At 46.2% G+C, this 14519-nt stretch overlaps 1 long non-coding RNA gene across 1 annotated transcript in view; it reads right to left on the bottom strand.

Annotated features, from left to right (window-relative positions):
- Nucleotides 1-14519, bottom strand: part of LOC109289079 — a 25615-nt gene continuing 11096 nt past the window's right edge. The window contains exons 2-3 of the long non-coding RNA XR_002095289.1: nt 724-796; nt 1-37 (exon numbers count right to left, since the gene is read on the bottom strand). This is a non-coding gene — a long non-coding RNA (uncharacterized LOC109289079). The remainder of the gene's footprint in view (nt 38-723; nt 797-14519) is intronic.

A 14519-nucleotide genomic window follows, 5' to 3' on the forward strand; every position in this document is an offset into this window, starting at 1 on the left:
GGTAAAGAAAGCACTTCAAGGACGTCTTCAAGGCCAACTTGAAAAAAATGCAACATCAACATTAAATCATGAGAGACTGTCACACAGAACCACCCCAAATGGAGAAAGAGTCTACTGTAAAGATCTCAGTACTTTGTAACCTTACAATGACAGCAGGAGACAGAAAAGCAGGAGCAGCAAAAACTGCATGTCGTGGACCAAATCAAGAGTCTGGAGGCACCCACCCTGCATGGAAACATGGGCCCAAGTTCCAGCAGAGTGTGTCAATCCCAGATTAGCCTCATGAGCTAACTTTAGACCCACAGATAGGACAATCAGGGAAGACAATCATCCTCTGTGAGGGATTGCCTAAGTAGTTTCAACTTGTATTCAGTACTACATAGTTATGGAAAACTAAAGTTTTGATTGCATTCAGAATACCACATTTTCACTAAATAAAAGCCTCTATAGCATTTTGCACTGATGGCACAAAAAGCCTCTGAAAATGTAGCTTTGCATTTAAAATAGAGGAATCACTGCAAATGTAGCAGGCAAATGTGTGTCTATTCTGTAAACCAAAGATTCTTCTTACGATGCTTCATCTCCACCTATTTCTACTCAGACCAGTATCAGTGCAGCTTGGTCTTGAGTACTTTGAACTATTATGAAAAATCTCAATGGGACTATGCGTAAAACACAGCCCTATGAATAAAGCCACTAGTCATAATTTTAAATTATCCTTACTTTTACTCTTCATCAGGCAGAAAAGGTCCAGTATCCAATCAGAAAACATAAAGACTAACACTGTTTCTAGCTTCTAAAACAAGGAAATTAATTTTATACAATTAGCCAAGACATATTCACATATGAGGAATTGGGAATAGTACCTGTTTAATTCTATTAATCAGCATTTTAATGCATATATTAAACTAGCATATGCTAGCATATGCAAGTTTAAACTAGCATAATGCATATATTAAAACTAGATGTACAAAATAGTTTGCAATGCTTAGTCATTTACTATCTTAAAATTTTACCATGCAAATATAAAAATAAACCACAAGAATGTGATAAAAGTCAGCAGAAGTTCTCAGAAGAGTTCAATCCTTAGTAAATCCAAGGGAAGTAAATGTACCTTTATAACGACATCTATGATTTTGGGTTCTTTTTGCTTCTTCAAAAGACCTCATATTGCAGGAACAGATTTTTATGCTCAGAGTTGCATTACAAAAGAAGAGCAATACAATAGAGATGCCCAACATCTTTAAGGCCTTGGGCAAAAGTAAATGGCTGCAATCAGTCTGTGCATGGGTGACTGGTGCCTACCAAGTCTGGCAGGAGCCAGTGATGGGAGGTGGGAAGCCAATTTTAGGGGGGGCACAGGTTCTCTCCATGCCCCCTACCAGCCAGAGTGCTTGCTGCCGGGGGGGCACCAGCACTCTCGGGGGGGGGGGCACATGCCCCCCTGCACCCCACCTACATGTGACCTATGAGTCTGTGCATATTTATGAACTCTTCCAGTCTCAGCTTTGGCAGCAGTTCAAATTAAGCTAGCTTTAGGCTAGGGACAGACATTCAAAAACCCTGAGCCTGAATTGATTCAATCTTTTCAGGTTAGTCTAACCTGGCTAGGCTAAATCAGTTTTGTAACTGGGCAGACATCCCAGAAATGCAGGCACATGCCTGCAGTGACTCAGGCTAGAAGCTGGGAGGTGCTGGAGCAGCCCACCCCCCTTCCTTCAATAGCATGGAGCTGAGGGGAACTGGCCAGGCTCCGGCAGGATGCTGTGATTAGCCCAGCAGGGAACTAATAACAGTGTTTATCACCCAATTAAGGCAACAACAGAAGGACATTACCAGCTACTTGTTGATTCTGCCTGTTGATTCTATCTGTTGATTCAACACAGCCCATAGCCAGGGAGCAGAGGGGAGGGGCCAGCCCTGCTGTGGAACAGAGAGCATGCCAGGATGCTGGGGGTGTCTTATCAGCAAGGGGTCTGCGACAGACATTACATAAACCAGTTTGAGCCAAATCAGTTCAGTCTGATACTACATTGTAACTTGCCGTGCCTGTCCGGAGCTCCCCACTTAGGCTTTTCTAGCCACCCTGAGCAAACTGCAGTCCTGTGGACTGACAGTTTGCCCCAACACCAGTTACCTAGACCACCGAAGCTTCTCTCCTGCCACATCTTTGATGGAAATTTTAATCTCTGGGGTTCCTGTTACTGTCAGCTCAGTGGTGTCTTGCTAACATCACTTGTTAGCACAAGGATCTTGGGGCTCCATCTCCTCTACACTCCACCTAATGCCAACCTGTTGTTACTCTGATGTTGCACGGACGCAGTGTTACCACCAGTCGTCACTCTCATTCTGTCCTGTAGGTCTGGTGTCGTCCTCTCAGCCCTCTCCACTGTAGGGCTTCCAGGTCTCCTCTTCTGGTATAAACCTTCGATAATAGTCGGCCAAACCCAGAAAGGAGCATGTTTGTTTGTTTGTTTGTGGAGGTTTATATTGCTCTATGGTCTCTACTTTGCTCACCAGTGGGCGTATGGGCCCCTGTCCCACACAAAACCCAAGGTAGTTGCTCTCATGCATTCCCAATGCACACTTGTTAGTGTTCGTGGTCATCTTAAACTGGCATAATTTTTGTAATACTGTTCCACATGTTGCTGATGTTCCAGCCATGACTGAGAATAAATTACAAGATTGTCAATGCATGCCGCTGTGTACCTTGTATGTGGCTCTAGGATGTTATCTATCGGCCTTTGAAAGGAGGCTGCCATGTCATGGAGGCCAAATGGCATCCGTGTGAATTCAAACCGTCCCCATGGCATACCGAAAGCTGTTTTTTGTTGGTTTTTCCTTGCCATGGGGATCTGCCAGAGTAGAGATACACTTTGCCTGACCTATCCATTCCAGTAGCTCTTCTGCATGTGGCATGGGGAATGCATTGAAATGCGCCACTGTGTTGAGCCCCCTGCAAATCTTTAGTTACCTGTGGATTTCAGTACAGCCACCATGTGGCTTCTCCAGAGGCTTTGTGATGGTACTATCACCCCTTGTCTAAGCATTTTCTGTATTTCCTCATATACCTGCATTTGCAGGTGGTGGGGAACTGATCTCCACTTTTCACCCCTTTTGGCATATTTATTTTGTGCACCGCACCCCTAGCCTTTCTGGGTACCTTGCTGAATACATCACTGAATTTGTCAATGATCCACCTCAGCTCCTTTTGCTGTTCATTGGTGAGGCTGTCTGCTATCTCTATCCCACCCCTTTGTGTGCTTCCTCCTACCTTGGGGCCTAGATCTTTGCTTATCTTTTCAGGACTCAACAGCCATCCCTCTGGCTCCCTCCAGGCCTTCAATAGATTTACATGGTAGATCTGGTGTTCCCTTAGGTGCCCTTGGTGGTGTACTTCATAATCTATGGGTCCAGCGCTCCTTGTTATCTAAAAAGGCCTTTGCCATTTGGTTAATAATTTATTTTCAGAAGAGGGAAGCAAAACCAACACTTTATCCCTGGGCTGAAACTCCCTCTCTCGTGCCTTTTGATCATAACTGGTTTTCTGCCATTGCTGTGCCCTCTCCATATTCACCTGTGCTAACCACTGCGCTTGCTTAAGGCATTCCATCATGTCCTGCCTATATTGTTGAGCCCCAACTTGTTTGTGCCCTGGCCTTTTCCACTCTTCCCTGGCTGCTTGCAATAGGTTTTGGGGCTTGTGGCTGAATATCAATTCAAAAGGTCTGAACTGGGTGGATGCCTGAGGTGCATCTCTCAGAGAAAACATTAGTTGCACAAAAAACAGGTCCCATTTCCTGGGCTATTTCTGCATGCTTCATCACAATAAGCATTTAATTGTGCCATTTAGGCGCTCCACCAAGCCATTTGTCTGGGGTGGTAAACTGATGATTGAAGATGCTTAACGCCCAGCATGCGACATACGGCCTTTAACACCCCTGACACAAAATTTTTTACCCTGGTCAGTAATGATTTCCCTGGGTACTTCGAAATAGGAAATCCATTTTAACAATTCTTCCGCGATCCAAGACATGGTGGCTGTTCAGAGTGGTATTGCCTCCAGGTATCGTGTGGCATAATCAATTAAGATGACTATGTACTGGTGCCCTGCACTACTTTTGGTGAATGGACCCACAACATCGAGGGCAACTCGGTCAAATGGAGTGTTAACGATAGGCATTACCTGTAAGGGTGTCCTCTGTGGCCGTCTTTCCTCTACCAACTGACACTCCACACAGGACCCACACCAGCGTGCTACTTCTTCTCGCGTGCCTGCCCAAAAGAACCATCGTTTGATTTTGCCTAGCGTTTTCTGTCTTCTGAAGTGTCTGCCTATGGGTGTTCCATGGGCCATGTCCCACACCTTCCCTTAGAATGCTCAGGGCACCAATAATTGTCGGACATGCTCACACCCTTCTGATTGCTTTATCTGGTATGATAACCCATCCCAAATCTTGAAATGTGGTCACTTACTTGTAGCTGCGGTCTCACAACTTGTCCTTTGACGCTGGCAACTTCATCTTCTCAGAGCCTCGTGAACTCTTCTTCATCTTGCACAATCTTGAAGCATGAGCCTGTTGGGCCCACTCCCAAGCTAATAAACGGTTCTTCCACAGAGGAGCTAGGCTCTTCTTCCTCTGCTATCCAGCCTTCTACTTGGGGCCATCCCTTCCTTTCCAATTCTGCCTGTTTTACTTTGTTTAGGACATCATATAATGGGGGCCAATCTCTCCCCACGGTCATTTTCCCATCGAGCTCTGGGGTGAACCCCACCTTATCTGGCCTGCTCTTTTGGCTATTCTAGCCCTCACATATCCTCTCCGATACCTTTCAGCCCCACCATGGATGCACCTCATCCTGGCTTGCACCACGTTATGGCGTTTTCTGGTATCATGCCAGATCATATGAGCATCTGCAAACAGCCTGTATTGAGTGTGGCCCATAAAGCCCATCCCACTATCCATGCTGTAACCTTGGGGTGGTCCCACAGCGTAACCTCACTCCCCTCGCTGAAGCTACAGTCCATCTCTTCCATGGGTTTGCTATTATCTCACCTTTCCCAGGGCCCTGTTGTGCCACCTGCTGGTCTCCAACAGTCATGTGGTCCTTGAGGACACCCTCAGCCACATGTCCAGTATGCCCACAATACTTTCTTCCCTGCCTGTCTTGAAGGGCCTCGATGACATTCCTCCTCCCTATGGTACTGTCTCCTCTCATTTTTATAAGACTTTTCCTTCACCGTCTCTAATCTGATGCAGCATAGGCTTTGGCGATTCTCTGGGCCTCTTCAGCCGACTTAGGCAGATGTCGCCTTACCCATAATTGCATCCCTCCCTCTAGGTCTTGGATAAACTGTTCTAACAGTATTTGGTCTGCAAGCGCCTCCCTGCCTACTGTGGCTGAGGGAACCCATCTGTCTAACAGATCTCTTAATAGCTGCATCAAGGTCTGGGGTTTCTTATCATCTTTCTCTTTTTTAGCACTAAAGAGTCTCCTGTAGTGCTCTGGGGTTAATTCAAACCAATGTAGAATTGCCCGCTTGACTGTCATAGTCATATGCTTCGTCCCTGGGGAGCGCCCTATATGCTGCTTGGGCCTTTCCAATTAGTAGTGACCCTAACTGCCCCACCCACAGGAATCTATCCAATCCAGTTTGTATGGCACTCACTTCAAAGGCCTCTATAAATGCTTCAGCACCATCTTTTGACTTTTTGTGCATTTTAAAAGGCAGACAAGTTATGCCTCAGCCATTCATTTTGCTGTAGGGCTTGTTAAGTACTTTCATCACCACTTGTAGTATATGTCCTAACAGCTCTACTTGTGGTATCATGTTGACCTCCATTTCGGTGTCAGCCTCCAGGGTTCCATTAGCTCTTTAGAGCTAATCCCCCTTATTCCTGGCCAATGCACCAATTTGTAATTTGCCATGCCTGTCCAGAGGTCCACACTTAGGTTTTTCTAGCCGCCCCGAGCTAACTGTGGTCCTGTGGGCTGACAGTTTGCCTCCAACACCAGTTACCTAGACTACCGAAGCTTCTTGTCTGCCATGTCCTTGATGGAAGTTTTAATTTTGGGGGTTGCTGTTACTCCCAGCTCAGGTGTCTTGCTAAGGTCACTTGTCAGCATGAGGATCTTGGGGCTCCACCTCCCCTATACCCCACCTAGCGCCAACACATTGATACTTTGCTGTTAGACGGACGCAGTGTTGTTACTGGTCGTCGCTCTCGTTCTGTCCTGTAGGTCTGTTATTGTCCTCTCAGCCCTCTCCACTGTAGGGCTTCCAGGTCTCCTCTTCTGGTAAATGTACTGACTCTGCCGAGTCTCCGGGCTCCTGTGTTTTGTGGATGAAGACCCCAGAATCTGAGTGATTCTGCACAAAACTGCATTCCATTTTCTCATCACATTTTAATTTCTCCATTTCATCCCTGCCAATCACAGTTATTGCACTGTTGAACCAGAAATATTTCAACTGCAGCTAAAAATATAAAATAGAATTAACAATGACACATCAATAAAGAAAGATGCAGCGGGCTTTAAAATGTTCTCTGTTCCGAGGAACAGCAGCCAACTGAGCAGGCACAGCCTGTTCTATGAGCGGCAAGGTTCACATGTCTCCAACACGGTCAGCTTTCTGCCCAAGCTATTGATCTTGAGAGTGAGTGGAAGGTACTATATCTCTCTCAGGAATTGCAGCCAGTCCCTAACTGGATTTAGTGGCATGAGACATAGTTGTCTATGAGAGTTTGATGCATAAGCATGAAGGGCAAAGACTTGTTCAGTATGGATGAATGACCAGGGTGAGGTATCACACCTTCCCCTCCTTTCTTCCCAGACCTGTTCACTCTGGTGCTCCCTGATTCTGCACTGCATCTATTACTCTCTCCTGCTCTCTCTACTTGACAGTAGGTTCACCACCAAAATCTAGATTCAGAGAGTCTGAGGTCTGAAGGGAACATGAAGTCATTTAATTTGACCACAAAACACACAGGGCAGAGAATTTTACCCAACTACCTCTTTACTGAGCCCAATAACTTTCACAAATGTATCTCCGCTACAATGGCAACGATTTGAAGAAATTAAAAGGTATGTCTTCACAGCAAAGGTAGCCCAAGCTCATTCTACTGATACCCAGATTAGTATGTGACTGTCGCAGGGCACTGAAGTGCCTGCTCCTATAGAAGGACAGGTGTTGGTTGCCGGGGCAACCACAGGGGTCAGCTGACCAGGAGGGGGCAGGGCCTGGCAGATATAAACAGCTCAGGCTGAGACCAGGGTTGGTTCTCCTCTGGCAGCCGATAGAGTAGGAGCTCTGTTGAAGCATTGCAGCCTACAGAAGCCGAGGCCCTGAATCAGCTCCCGTGTGAGGAGACCGGGTGGAGGAAACCCTGGTAGGGTTTTGAGAAGATAAGCTACCGGATGGTTTGGGGTCACGTTTTAACCAGGAGGCTTTGTTTTGAATTATAGCCGGTTGGCTCGTGTTATTCTGTTTGTTTGTTGTTTGTTATTACACCGGAGGACTGGGTGAGGATATAAGGGGCTGGAGGAGGCCTCACAGGAGCTCCCCAGTAGTGTGGGGGGATTCCTGGTGCCAGAGAAGGGCACAGCAGTCTGGTACCAGAGAGGGCACCGTAGGTAGGGGGTGCACTGACCCCAAGCCTGAGAAGGAGGTTCAGTGGATTGAGGGCCAGGTAAGGCCGAGGCCACCTGAGCCCAATTGTGAGGAGCCCCAGTGGGGCATAGGACCCAAGAAAGGGGTCTGGGGGGGGCCAGGCACGGCTACGGCCACCTGAGCCCCAATTGTGGGAAGCCCCAGTGGGGCATAGGACCTGAGAAGGGGGTCTGGGGGCCAGGCACAGCTATGGCCACCTGAGCCCTGATCACGGAGACAAGGCCCCAGTGTGGGCAGCGTGATTGCGGAGACAAGGCCCCAGTGCAGGCGTGAGCACGAGCAAGGCCCCAGTGCGGGCATAAGCGCGAGCTCAGAGAGGAGCCCCAGAGAGGGCGAGCGTACAGAGGCAAGCCCCGGAGGATGTCTGCAAGGGCATGGGCAATAGTAATTTGACTTAACAACGTCCGGTACACCTGAGAGGCTTGGGGCGTGGTATTAGGGGTGGTAGGAGCCACGCACAGCCCATAGGGCTGGGTGCACCAAATGAATCTAGACAGAACAGGGGCCAGGATAAATAAGAGCACCGTGTCCAGGGGGACAAGAAGGCAGCCTCCCTTATAATACCGATACCGTCAAAGATGTGGCGGGCGAGAACGAGGGGGCTTAATCACCAACTTGGCACGGTAGGGGGCGCCAGGAGACATCACGGCCGCTCCTTAGGCCCCCGCCCTGTAACAGTGACAATAAAGTTGTAGCTTGTTCCAGCTAAAGACATAAGATCAAAGATATAACCCAGCACCGAGGTCCCTGACAATGTCCTCTCCCAAAGTACAGCTTATGCCTGGCCATCAGAAATTTACTTTTCTGAACTGGGAGGCACAGAGAACTTTACACAGGAGCCCAGGAAGTACAAACTCTGCTGCAATACACTGCCAGGAACACAGAGGGACCTGGGGAAATGTACCACAAAGAACCATGGGAAACCCTGCTAGAAATCCAACCCAGTGTATGGGTTGGCCTGGAGCATTTGCAGGTGCAGTACCATTAGGTACAGCAGCACTGTTATGAAGGCACTTGGAGGTCATGCATGTTGTGTACACAAAGCAGATCTCTCTTCTTGGCTAAGGATCTCTCTGCCCATTTGCTTGTAAACTGTTTGTTCTTTTTACAATAAAACAAAAAGCCATTGAATCACATCCGCTTCATCAGGGAAACAAGTCCCTGTATCACCAGGAAGCAATCTGCTTTGTTGAGATCTCCTCTAACTTTCTAGAATGGAAAAAAGTCCTGACATATCCTATTTTTAAATTTAGTTGGTTCATTGTTTGTCAGCCATGAGAGTCAACCCTCACCTTTTGCCTGCATCAGGCATTTAAGAAGCAGAAAGAAATCCCTTCTAAAGTGCCAAGTTTGGAGAAAGCTGCATTGTGACAGTGTCTATTTATAGGTATATGCTGGCCATGATATGTTTCAGCATTGCTATGAAAACCCAAGCATGGTTTCCCAAGGAGCAGAGCTGATGAAGAATGCTTGCAGACCTCTACAGCTGCCCAGTAAGACTGGGGAGGCTGCTAGCAGACACCACGGGACAACATTTGTGTTAGAACGCTACTGGAATCTTGTTGACTTCAGCGCTGAAGAACTTGAACCCAGTGGGCTGCTTTAGACACCCTCACATGTGACAAGCGAGACATAAGGAACAAATGTTCATCAAGATGAGCAATTGTAATACAGTTCTAACCCACAAACAAATCTTCCTCAGTGTCGGCAGTGCCTAGAAATGTAAATCCCAATGAGATCCTGCCCTTCTGACCACTGATTTCCTGGTACAAAGGGGAGAGGCACGAAGAATATTTTTTCTGCTTCTCATGTGGTTTCGTTATATAAGGGGTAAAGATCCATGCTGCAGTTTCTTCTTGCTGACCTCTTGCATAGCAACCATGTGGAAGGTTAGGGATTGTCTCTGTATTTACAGGCAGAGAAATAAATTATAGAACCTTTGCTAACACCATGACCCCTTCACCAAGCCAGGCAAAGTGGAAAGAAGTGATTCCGATTGATGGAGATAAAAGAAGGCACCTTAGGAAATCCTGTCTCCCAAAAGCAAGCCAGCCACTCCTCCGCTTTCCCTATGGCTAAGTGACTGAGCCAAACCTTGGTAGGTCATGGAGACACATCTGCACTCTCTCTGCCTCTCAGGCACATCTTTCCCCAAGACAGAGCAGAAAGAGCGACTGTGCAGGAGGCACCCTGGGGTGCAACAGTCTCCCTCAAGAAGGAGTGATATTTTAACCACTAGAATAAGCTGAGGCCTCAACATGTATTTGCTAATGTCCTCCTAGCCCCAGCTGCAGGCTTTTAGATTCCCAGTTTGGCAGCCTCAATGACCATCTGGAGTGAGATGTGGGAAAGGAGCAAATGGGCCTGGCAGGGCTTAAGCTGGGAGCCAACAAGCATTTGCCCCTGCACAAGCTCCTCAGCCCTGCTCAGGGAGATCCTGCTTCACATTCTCTGGAGTGTCACCATTTTTTCTACTTTCAGCATATGAAAATCCACACTTCTGACGAACAAATGGTATCTTCCTGACCAAGTGCATTAACATCTACAGCTTGCTTCAAGGTCAGATGTATTAAAAAATCAGTAATAAATTAGACACAAAAGTGCAGCGTTAGAGTGATTTGGTAGCCATGATGATCCAAGAATTATGCAAGAGGGCAGGATTTCTTAGGGTGATATCTTTTATTGGACCAACAGTATAGTTGGGATAGAGTTAGACAAGCTTTCAAATGCTACACATTCTTCACCGGGTCGGAGTGATCTGAATGACCACCCTCACATAAATGTGGCATTAACAAACAAGAAAATTAAGAACATTATGTGTCTGATCATTAGCATTTTCTGAGAACACATGTGCCAGAAGCAAAAGACCTACAAACTAGAAACATCAGGTTTTTCACCCTCTTGTCACCAGTCACACGTACAAATGGCTGGTAAACAGTTAGTGTCTCCAGTATATTAACAGAAGTATCCATGTCCAACTATATCTGGTTCAAAAGGTAACAGAGAAACCAACAAGACATTTAAATAGTTAGGCAACAGTTGTGTGAAGAACCTATCATTCACTGAAGCAGCACCGTACCTCAGCCTTGGTGAGGCTGCAGCTGGAGTACTTCATCCAATTCTGGGCTCTACGCTTTACAAAGGACGTGGAGAAGCTTGAGAGAGTCGAGGAGAGCCATGTACATGGTCAAAGGTCAAGAGAGCTGGCCTTATAAGAAGAGGCTGAGGGACCTGGGACTCTTCACCCTGGAGAGGCGAAGGCTCAGGGGGACTTGGTGGCAGCCTATAAGTACATCAGGGGTGTGCATCAGGATCTGGGGAAACACCTGTTCAGCAGGGCTCCCCAACGGAAGATGAGGTCAAACAGTCACAAACTGCTGGAAGACCATTTTAGACGGGACATAAGAAAAAATTTCTTTACCATCCGAGTCTCCAGAGTCTGGAATAGACTCCTCCCAGAAGTGATGCAAGCACCTACTCCAGAAATGTTCAAGAAGCATTTGGATGATTATCATGCTGGGGTCATCTGACCTCAGCTGACTTCCTGCCCTTTGGGCAGGGGGCGGGATCTGATGTCTCGTGAGGTCCCTTCCAGCCGTAATGTCTGTGAAATCTACCTAGACTCCTGACAGCTCCGGGCAAACTTTTAGTATCAGGCCCCACCTTCACCAGAGATGATGATAATTTTTAAATGACCATTTTCGGGCCCACTTTCTGTCTGGGCCCTGGGTGGCCGCCCAGTTCGCCCATGCCTGTGTCTGGCCCTGCACTGAAGGGAGGCCTAGAACTGTCAGAACCAGCTTCCAAAAACCCAAGAACTATTACAGGGCTAATGCCTTCTGTCTCTTTAAAAGCCAGCAACACAGCTCAGTTACTTCTGTTCCTTGCTAGGACTAACCATGCGTGAGGCCTCAGAAAGGGGTCACAGTAACAATCCTTACGTAATGTTTACAATCCTTATGTAATGTTTGGACCGGCAGATAACTCTAATTTACTGTCCACTTTTATCCAGTTTTTTGTAAAACAAAAAACAAAGGACTCTTTATCTTCATTTTCCCCTCTGCGATAGTTCAGCAAGCTGAGGTTGTGTTTCATGACCCGGGAAGAAATAACTTGGCTCTGATTTACTCAGTTAGAAGACCTTTTGTAGGGGGCTGTCTCCAGTTGATACAGGAGGTGGCCAATTTTCTCACTTGTCAGCTATTCTTGAAGCAGATACAGTATTCCCTCATCTATCATCTCCCTCTGTTCTTCTAAGTGCTGTAACACAGCCAAAGAGACTTGAAAAAAGGCTCAGATACATCTGAAGGGTGGGAAGCAAAACATGCCCTGCAGTAAAAAGCTGAAGGCTATAATGCACCCAGGACTTCGACCACAGATACTGTGCCACCTCTTCCCTTTCTCAGGTGTGTCGGGTGGCACAGTATGGGGAGGGGTATGGCTAGAACAGGTAATGAAGATTATATCATAATGTGAATTCAAGCATCCCAGCTGAAACTGATCTGTTACAACTGCCCTGCAAGAAATGTGGCTTGTCCCATGTTGTATCTCTGCTGCGTGAAATAGTCTTTCCTAAACTGGTTTATTCTCAAGAAGTGACCCTCATTCATAACTGGGGGACTGATGCAAAACCAGGCCTGAGCTAGGATACTGTGCATACTTTATCCTCACTGCTTTCCCCTCCCTAATAGTAGAGATTTTAAATGAATTCTTAATGAGTTTTGCAGTAAAGGGCATTTTCACACCTGCTGTGGGGGGGCGGGTGCTTTAATTACAGCATCTCTGAGAGCCTCTCTAATTAAAGCGCATGCAGCATGTCATATATCATTGTCCCCATGCTTCAAAATGGCAGCAGGGGCGCTTTAAGTAAAGCTCATCAAACAAGCACATTATTTTCGCTTTGCAGGCTGGCTATTAATTAGCTACTTTGCACAAAGGCAACTAATACTGTACTTTTGATATACATCTGTCCTGAGCTCTAGCAAGCCTGCAATGCTTAGAAAACCAACTTGCAACAAAGAGAAGACAAAATATTGTTTTCTGTGTTACAGCCCTATAAGAAAAAGAAAATCTCTCATTTTTGAGTGCCTAATTTTTGTGCTCTCCAGAGCATGCCTTATTTTCAAGGGTGTTAGGCACAGTGCCTGGCATTGACTTGGCCTCCAGTTTCAGGTGCTCAAGATAGGTAAAAATCAAGCCCAAAGAACCTCCAGCTAGGCAATCAAAACCTGTTATCATATCTGAAATTTTGGGCTTTTACCCATCTGTTAGTTTCATTGGTGGTAAAGCAATGCCATCATCCCACAGGGCTATGGATACTTCACTCTGTGGCTCACATGCACTATAGAAATGCACAGTTATCCCATTTAAAATCCAGTATCTTACAGCTCCTTCAGGCTAGAAATCTAAGTTCCATACTATCAGAAAGGATAAGTTTCTAGCTTTTAAAAGGAGGTGAACAGCACCTAATACCTCTAGACATTGCCAAGATGTCTTATTTTAAAACTAAGACAATTTATATACAGAAAAGCTATTTTAGGCATTTATTCAACTATTTAAACATTTCCTTCAGGGGCCTGTTCATTCCACAGATTTCATGAAAAATTGGCAAGGATCAAGCCTAGATAAGAACACACTTGCATATTCTATTCATGATGCATGTGGGATCATTGGGTGGTTGTTGCATGACTGAGCCTTGGAGAACTCCTGATTTTGGTACCTGTCAGCAATGTTACAATTCCAAACTCATGAGAGTGCAGCTTCCCACCTCACCACACTAGGAGGCATTCTTGTTTTCTCCCTCACTCGCTTTCTCTCTGGAGAGATAATAGCAATGCCAATGGTAAGGTACATGTGGCTATATTTATTTATAAATAGCTACTATAAATCCACTTCCTTAATCTCTGCCCTAATTTTCCCATCAAGAAAGCAATTTCCCCTGACATTTTACATGGCACAAAGCTGCTCAAGGCAGGTTTTTTTGTTTTTGTTTTTTTTTCCGAGAATTTAGAAAAAAGTTTATAAAGGAGTTTCGTATTTAAAGAGTTGATATTTAAAAAATTTTCTTCTCATTGCTTTTTCTGAAAGGATTCCAAACTTTTTATCTTTGTATCTTCATTTTGACTTGAGCTGCAAACAGTGCTCTTCCTTTGTTGAACAGACAGGGGAGAATTTTTTTTTCTTGAGATATAGGCAGTTAGGCAGCAATGTCAACAGGGCAGCAGGGCATGATTAGGTGGGAGAAACTGTCCAGTCAGCCTTTGCTACCCTGGACAGTTTACAGGTAGCCCTGACAATGTCACTACTAGGATCTCCAGTTAGAGAACACGGGGCTACAGCAACCTGCAGTTCCACTCCCCCATCCCATGGGAAGTTTGGGGTCCAAGCTGACTGTCAATGAGCGCACTCCTGTCTGGTCCAACTATGTGGTCCCAGAGCCCCACCACCACCACTGGGAGACTGGAGACCTGCACATACCACCAGCACCAGAAGACCCTATGATCTCTGCTGGAACCAGGAAACCAGGCACAGAAAGATAACACAGAAACGGAGAGTGAGAGAACAGGAATCCGAGCTCCAGTAGGAGATGCAGGGCCTCCCGTCTCCCAGCTCTGCCTGTGTCCTGAGTGCCAGGAGTGGTGTAGCAGTCTGAGAACTCAAAATCAGTAATCACGTGGCCCTGAGCTCTACACACCTGCACAGTTTGAAAACAATGAAAAATAGACCCAGATAAACTTCAGTAACAAAAAAATGAAATGTCTGGGCTTTTTAAAATTTTTTTTCATTAAAGAAATAAGACTAATGATCAGAAAAAAGAGTTTTGGCCAATTGATGACCGCATTATGAG

The sequence above is a fragment of the Gavialis gangeticus genome, unplaced genomic scaffold (genome assembly GCF_001723915.1).
Source record: "Gavialis gangeticus isolate Ggan-Ray unplaced genomic scaffold, GavGan_comp1, whole genome shotgun sequence".
Taxonomy (NCBI): domain Eukaryota; kingdom Metazoa; phylum Chordata; order Crocodylia; family Gavialidae; genus Gavialis; species Gavialis gangeticus.